This window comes from Esox lucius, chromosome 1 (genome assembly GCF_011004845.1).
Source record: "Esox lucius isolate fEsoLuc1 chromosome 1, fEsoLuc1.pri, whole genome shotgun sequence".
Taxonomy (NCBI): domain Eukaryota; kingdom Metazoa; phylum Chordata; class Actinopteri; order Esociformes; family Esocidae; genus Esox; species Esox lucius.
Window position 1 is genome coordinate 21,808,627 of NC_047569.1, and position 8,941 is coordinate 21,817,567.

Sequence of the window (8,941 nt, forward strand, 5' to 3'; positions counted from 1 at the left end):
TGCAATTAGGGACTGAGATGAGGAGCTGGTGACTCGCCACCACATCTGAGGGGTTTGGGAGGGGGCATAGTAGCTAAGATCAGAACAGGACAGACAGACCATAGTCCCCCGGCAGAGATTTGTAGCAGAAGTCACGCAACTAGTTGAATGAAGTCCAGCTCTGTGCAGTGGAGGTGTTTTTCATGGTTTTAACAGTTAAAAACACCTGTCTCTGGGAGGTTTAAAAGTTGGTGAGTACAAGGAAGGAACGTTTAAAGCAAATCCAGAATAAGGCTCTTGAAAAGCACCAATCAGGGTTAGGATATCAGATATATTTCCAAGGCACTGAATATTCCCCTCAGAAAAAGTCAGTTGTTAAGAAATTGAGAGAATATGGCACAACTGTGAATCCTCAACTGTGACTTCTCAAAAACATAGTATCCGGTCAGGAATGGCACTAGTCAGGGATTCACCAAGAGCTTCAAAGGAGTTACACACTTACATAGAGTTTGCCAGCAGGCATGTGGGATACGCATGTGAAAATAGGCAGTAGTATGAGTGTCCCAATATCCATCTGTAGATGTGATATACTTACAATATCAACAATGTTGACAGTGTGGACTTTATGGTGCTGATGAAGTAACAAAATTCCATGTTAAAAAGTACAAGGGGGTGAGAAATTTGAGAAAGACTGTGTGGTCTTCAAAAGAACATAAAATGCCTTCCTGTTTCTTATGACATTGCACATTCATCCAGGATGTTTAGACCATAACCCACTCTCCAACCGTCTACCTCATATGAGCTCACAAGGAGTTGCTAGAGTGCAACCACATTCAATCATTAACACCCGCAAACATGAACCGAGCTGGTGAACTGCACGTCCTTCAGTGGGCCACTGCAAATTTTGAAGCAGAATTTGAATCCTGGTTTCACTATGACAGCTAACTGCGAGGAGATGACTGACATTCTAGCTTCAAGGAGATGCACAATATCATAGGTTATGAACTAGTAGAGAATAGTAGTGGAATGTGTGTTCTAGTATACTAAGATTGTTATGAGACAGAAACTTGATGAAGCCGTCAGCAACAGCTTGTATTTCTGTATGAGAACTGCGGTGCATTGCTAGTAGCTTGCTCTTAGTACAGCAACTGTGGCATTGCGGTGATTCCTTCCAAAATCAGTCTAGAAGTAAGCAAGTTTATTTATATAGCACAATTTACACGATTTATAGAAGCAATTCAATGTGTTTCACAAAGAAAAAGAAAAAGATAAAAATACAATCAAATATTTTTTTTTTTTAACATAGAATAAGAAAATAGAAATAGAATAAAAACAAAATAAAAATATAGCTGGTAGATTCCATTTTAGATTCTATGAGGAAGCTATAAAACATGCAAGGCTAACAGTGTGGTTAAGTTTAAGCGCTCAGTCATAGGCACGTGACAGGAGAAGTGTTTTTAACCTGGATTTAAAAATGGATACGTTTGGGGCACGTCTAAGATCTTCCGGTAGTTTATTCCAGTTGTGTGCAGCAATAACTGCTAAATGCAGCTTCGCCATGAAGAACACCCCACGGCTGGAACTGTAACATGACTGAGCAATCCCAAATGGTCTCGTAGACCAAGGAACATTTCTACAGTGGATAACTGGACTGTTCTTTAAACTGCCTGACAGATCAATAACACTCTCCAAAAGGTAGGTGTAGTCAGCCACTATGATCTACATACCACTTCACCGGCAGTACTAGAGAGGCTACATTGCAAGTTGTGAAGCACTACTTAGCTTTAAAAACTGTGCAGGTTACCATACTTTAAACAGACTACAGAGTTCTGGAAAAATATATTGTGGACAGGGGAGACAAACGTGTAACATGTACGTAAGTGATAGCAAGAGGAATGTGTGGTGATAATGTAACCGCTGATATAATTCATTTTGAACTATATAGAAACATTGTGTTTGCTAAAATTCAAGCAAATGCCTCCACTCATTAGATGGTGCTTCATCATACAGCAAGACAAAACAGACAGTAACTAGGGAATGTTTCAGGGCCAGAAACTGTGAAGTTCTTGACTGATTGAGTCAATCTCCAGATTTCCATCCAATTGGACATGCCTTTAATTTGCTGGAGAAGGGAATTAAGGCAAATAGACAAACAAACAAAAACACCTGATAATAGCTGCAGTATTGGCCGGGGAGAGCATCAACAGATAAGATAGCCAGGATCTCATTGGGTCAAGGGGTCACAGAATTCTGACGATTATATTTCACTAGACATTTACTAGACATAAATTATTTTGGGTGTACTCAAAATCACAGTTATATCCTGAATTTTGTATTAGTCAACAGAAGGCACACAGGCTCCTGTTGTCAAATTCACCAGGCTCACTCTGTTCTATTGCCGTCACTGAGACAAGCGATTATGTCTTCCCAAACAAGTAATGGCAGACAGAGGCAAGTGAAATCCCTCAGCCATATCGTGGTTGTTAAAATTCTACCCAGTTCACTACTTTTCTGTTCAAGTGAGAAAATGAAGCAACCTGGAAAAAGGAAATCCATGTAATGAATAGGTGATTTAAAAAAAAGTACAGACCTTTAGCATATACCCATTATACTAACACAGCACAGACACATATACACATAGTACTGACACAGCACAGACAAAGTTCAGACTCATAGTACTGACCTACGACAGAGTTCAGACTCATAGTACTGACCTACGACAGAGTTCAGACTCATAGTACTGACATAGGACAGACAGAGTTCAGACTCACAGTACTGACATAGTACAGACACAGTTCAGACTCATAGTACTGACATAGTACAGACAGAGTTCAGACTCATAGTACTGACATAGTACAGACACAGTTCAGACTCATAGTACTGACACAGCACAGCCAAAGTTAAGACGCATAGTACTGACACAGCACAGACACAGTTCAGACTCATAGTACTGACATAGTACAGACAGTTCAGACTCATAGTACTGACATAGTACAGACACAGTTCAGACTCATAGTACTGACATAGTACAGACACAGTTCAGACTCATAGTACTGACATAGTACAGACACAGTTCAGACTCATAGTACTGACACAGCACAGACACAGTTCAGACTCATAGTACTGACATAGTACAGACACAGTTCAGACTCATAGTACTGACACAGCACAGACACAGTTCAGACTCATAGTACTGACATAGCACAGACACAGTTCAGACTCATAGTACTGACATAATACAGACAGTTCAGACTCAGTAAGCATCCATACTGAGTCACGGTGTAACCGATTGTAGGGCAGCTCTTCTACCTTAGTCCTCCATATTATCTTGCTAAAACATAGATGGTCACAGAACATTTCAAAGCTCGCACATTTGTTGAATCCATAAGACTCTATCACCATTCTTGTGCTAGCCATTTCTCTTTTAATGTGTTCAGCAGAATCCTGCGAACCAGGCAGTGTAAGCCGTTATCATAAACACCCAAATGTGTTTGTTTTGGGGGGTGCCCTAGTGAGACACCTGTCACAAAGAAGTCTATAAACATTAAGCCTTTTGTAACACAATTGCATGGCCCACATCAATAGAAAGGGGAGAGCCAGGGGAACACCCTGGTCGTCGCCATTTTCCGCTCAGACACAGAGCCTTCAATATAGCCGTCAGTGGTGGTTGTCTTGTCACATATACAATCGCCATGACCAAAATTGGCTAAATGAGCTGCACAGCAAGGCCTCTTACTGTATGTTACATGTACGTAAATGTAACTTTGCCTAACCAAGAACAGTTGTTTATTGTATTAGTTCTGTAATAATGTGACTAGATTTCTAAATAAACTATATATAAATATATAGTCATGTTTTTATGGATTCATGATCATTACTGCCCTTGCTAGTTTGTGTTAACGTTCCCAGATGTATTCTGAAATGTTTTATAATATTCACATAATATTATCTGCGACAGTGTAAACACCTGAAAGGCTGAATGCCTTGAAATACACAGAGCCCATAGATAGCTAGAGGCATGATTAATTTGAAATGGGCTTACCCCCCGATCACAAATTTCTAGGTCTGCAATAGCCTTTAAGCTGGAAAGTCTACCAGCACTAAAAAGGGACATAAGTAGGTGGCATTTAGTTAGCCAGCTAGAAAGAAAAAAAATTATGGCTACACCGAACATTATGAATATTATTCGAAGTTACTTCACTATTGTCATATGGACACTGTCTAATACTTTGCATATAGCTTGGTCATATTGCAGTGGTCCCAGGAGAACTAATAAAAAAATAGAACATACCCATAAAAGTTATAGCTAGCTAAAAGACAGCAGGAATCAACTGCAGGAAAAACCACAGAAAACAACCTTAAAATTGTGGTGAGGAAAATCGTTTTTTGGGGGTAAAGGAGGGAGTTCGGTTTAGAAGTACAACATTCCTTAATGTGGCTGATAGAAATTCCAAAATCAGAGCAGATGTTATTCCATGTCTGTTTTTGGAAAGGAAAATGTATAATATGTAGTTTACTGAACACTGCTCAGATTCTTCAAAAATCATTCCAATTCAGTGTCATAGCTTGAAGGGATGCTGATGATGCCAATGTGACATCCACAAATTTGAAGGTTGGCTAACTATTTGTTGGGACTTCGGAGGGTGTTCAGAATCATTCAGTTATGTTTGCTTTCCCCCACAACATGTAGATGTTAATATTATAGTTTCAGTGAAACTACAAATATGTAAAGTGATTAATCAATCACCTTGATATTGGCTATACAAATGACTTCTGTCACATACTGCAGAGAGGAGTGCTGCAGCAAGCAGGAGTGAAAGACACTTTGACTGAATAGAATGAATGAATGGATTGTATGAAAGTCAGTATGTTATCGACAATAATATTGTATACTACCAACACATTTTTTCAGGACAGTGCTATCCTACTCTAAATATGTCTTGAATAAAAAAATAAATACCATGTTAGTTTATTCCAGTGAAATAGTAATATAGCTGCCATACAATAATTTCTGGATGTGTTGTGGGAAGCACTGTCTGTGAACAGCTCATCACAACACAGTGGTCTGGCCATTCACATCGACAGTATGAATCCCAGGGCTATTAACTTTAGCTAATTGGCATGTCATATTATATATCACGTTATATATTGCTCAGCCATTATAATAAACCCACACATTTCAACTAGCTCATGACTGGGGTTATCAGCTATACAGGATAGTTTACTACATTAGTAGTTAGCTAGCTAACATAGCTACTGGGTGAAAAGTGAGTGACAAAATTATGTAACTTGTGACATTAGATACAGTTTATCCCTTATAGTCATGACCCCCATAAAACAAAGCAGAAGTAGGATGAAAGAACTTACAAAACCGCTGTTAACCTCGACCCCAAAAAAATGGATTGCCCTCCCAAAAATCATGCATTTGTTCGGATTAACTTAATAAGACACTTTTCTTTCATCTCAATCCTATCTCGAAAGTACTAAGGAATGACCGTGGTGAATGCCGATCCTCAGTATGAGGTCCCAGTTCTCCAGCGTCGGGCTGATGAAAAGCTAATTGGTTTAAAGAGTGGTGGAGGAGGGATGAAGGTGTGAAGCTTGTGGCTTACAGCAGAGGAGTCCCTGTCAGGGACAGGGTTAGTCACTGCCCTTCTGCCACTTCTAAATGGGATTCCCACTTGAAAAGAGATTTGTCGAGGCATCATTGATTTGGGGATGTGGTTTGGAGAGTGGCTATCCAAACATGCTGAAACAAGCATCTCTACAGCCCCACTGCAGCAACGACAATATTTCATACTGATCTCTTGCCAATGGGGACACACAGCACAACAAAAGTGGACACACTGGATTAACTGCTACACAAAAATGCAATTACAGTTATTGATAGTCAAAATTCCTTATCGGTTTATGATCCACCAAGTGTATTCAGAAAGGTATCCCTTATTTGATGTCGTAAGTCTGCCAAAAATTTCAATTGCCATTTCTAATTAGGTAAATACTATAGCATTTGAAAGAACACGTCTTTGCCACAAAAGGTTGGATTAAACTGTACGTCATTAACATTATTAATGGTTTATACACCAAGCTAGGAAATAATATTTCTGATTGGGATCAAACAGAAGGTATTCTAGGCAAACCTACAAACAGAATCCATTTTCCAATGCATTGTAGCTCAGCATAGCAAACCACGGTAGATTCAACATTTCATTTCCTCATTCATCAAAACAAAAGAACAAATGGGTCCAGCTGTCCTGTCTTTCTTCACATTGTGTTCGAGTGTTTGTCAAGGGGAAGAATGGAAGGATGTGTTTTGTCTCAGCTGAAGATTATTAAATTACTTCGACTGAGATAACTAGACTAAGAAGTCAGAACCAGAGATGTACTATTTTGTTCCTTTGCTTTGCAGATTATCATGCATGTGTAAATTGAAATCTTTTTTTTTAAATCTCAGTCCTAAACAAAGCACATCAACATGGGGAGATTTTGGAATGCTGATAACATAAAGATGATAGATTTGCCTGTAAACAGAGTATTTGTTTCTTTTAGAAAACTGGCATTTGTCATACGCTGATGCTGAATATTTCTCTATGTCTGCATTTCCTAAGATGAATTACATTTCACATTTAACAAACCTGTACATGAAAGATAACACTAAAACAAAACACAAAAATTAAGAACCACTCACTAGTCATTGGAAATAAGTTATGTTTCAATATATTGGAAGTCATTGGAAATGTGTTGCTATTGCACTACCATCAATATGTTTCAATATATTGGAAGTCATTGGAAATGTGTTGCTATTGCACTACCATCAATATGTTTCCTAGATCCAGTGGACTAATATGCATGAGAAGGGCAATTAAATATGAATTACAAATGAATATGTCGACAATTTAAATGCATTTTACTAATTGCTTCCATAATCAATCCTCTTTTATTTCTTAATGGAGATCTGCAGCAGAGGATTTAAATGCTCAGCACTGTTGCAAGCCAGTAGTGATACAAGCATTTGTTCCATTTGCACTTGAGTTCTCTATTACACATTCCTTTATCATGTGAGAATTAAAATGTTCCTGTGCTGATGACATTACTTTTTTCGATTTCCTGAAGTGAGCAGACAACACTCCCTCCTCTATTGCCTCTACTCGATCCATGCACCTGTAGCATTCAGCTAAATTGACTGAGCACGACAAATCAAATCTCCTGACCCAGAATGAATTTTCTCTGAATGGCCAGCTGTTATCGTAAACAAATGTTTACAACAATACCATTATCGCTTGAAGGAAATGTTGTTGGATTTGTTGAGTGATTATGTGAAAATCATCAAAACAAAATACGCGTTGAGGGCCTACTAAACCTACATGGAAGAGATAAACACTTCACACCCCATCACCTTATAATGTACCTAGTAGTTCAGGCAGCCACGATAACTTCAGCACTAGGGGATTCAACACCATGGACAGCAACCAATATATTCAGTAACACAGACATCGACTGGGGGATTCAGCACCACAGATAGCGACTAGCAGGCTAATGGCCAAGCAAGGCTTTGAGGATAAAGGAGGCACAGCAGATTGTAGCTTAATGAAACACACCTGGACCTCATCAAGTATGACCTTTATCCACTGGCTGAGTGTTTCTTTCCTGAATGGAAATAAATTGGTGGAAATGAAAATGTGTGTCTTTTTGTGTCTTCAGTGTTCTAAGTACTGGGAGCCCAAATCAGGAAAGGCTTAAAGACTTTCTTGATATACCTAGTGGGCAAGACTCACTAAATCATCTTTCCCTTTAATGTTTTCAAAATTAAATTTTCACACAAAATTAAAACAATAAAGAAAAACAGGTCAAACACATCAAGTTTATTTTTTCCATCACTTTCAAACACTTCAGAAACATGACATTTTTTCCAACTTTCATTACTTGTTTCAAACAGTTATCTGTTTAATGCCTAAATCTAAATGAATTATCCTGTGAGTAGTGCGTCATGCACCAGTAGAGCCAAGGCTGCTGGACCAAAAGTACATCCTGCTCTGTTATCACAGTGGACATTAATCCCCTGAACTTCTCTTCTTGCCTCAAATGAGGAAATGGGTGATAAGAATGTGATGTCCTGAGAGAATCCTGTTTCCTTCTTTCAGTGTGAGGTCTTACTGCCATTTTCACACACCAATAGGTTGGCCCTGACCTTTCCTGTGAGTGTGTTCGTCTCTGTCACTGAAATACAGAAGATTTGTCTTAGATATTACAGAGTACATGCTTCAATCGTGTGCCCAGGCAGCTGCAAGCCGAAATACAGCTTTTTCCCATTAGCTCTAACTTTCAGACTGGTGCTGCAGCCAGGAAGACGAGTAGGTATCACCACTGTCAGCTAAAATCATTCTCTTACATCTTACAGTTTCCACTTCCACTTTCAGATAGAAGTAGAAAAAACGCGTACTATGCCTGAAATACACACTAGTTACAATTACAATTACAATTAAGTACAATTAAGACATCTGTATGTGTCCAGGGGTTGGGGGCTAAGAACAACACTAAAACATATTTCACTGAAATAAAAACACATCTTTACCAAAGCCTAGGGTCTTCTGTTCAGTGGTTAGTGTGATTTCAGTGTTAAGAGAGGAGGTGAAATTTCATCTCTGGTTCCTTGACTCAAATATTGCCTGCCATCTATAGATGAGTAGTTATCACTCTAAAGGTCAGCCGAATTGCTTGGTACCTGGTATAAGTTAGCTTAGCCTATAAAGCTATCATAAATACATGTAGGGAAAGGGTTGACACGTGGCTGTGAATTCTCTCCCCTGTTATCTGTCCCTGTAACAACCCTGGGCTAAGGGCTTCAATCAGCCTACTGGAATGTAGGTCAATGTTCTTCTCACAGAGACCCAACCTACACAATACACTTGAGTTCAGTGTTAGCCCTTAACCTGTCTAGTCCCTGCTGCTGAGCCATCAAGGC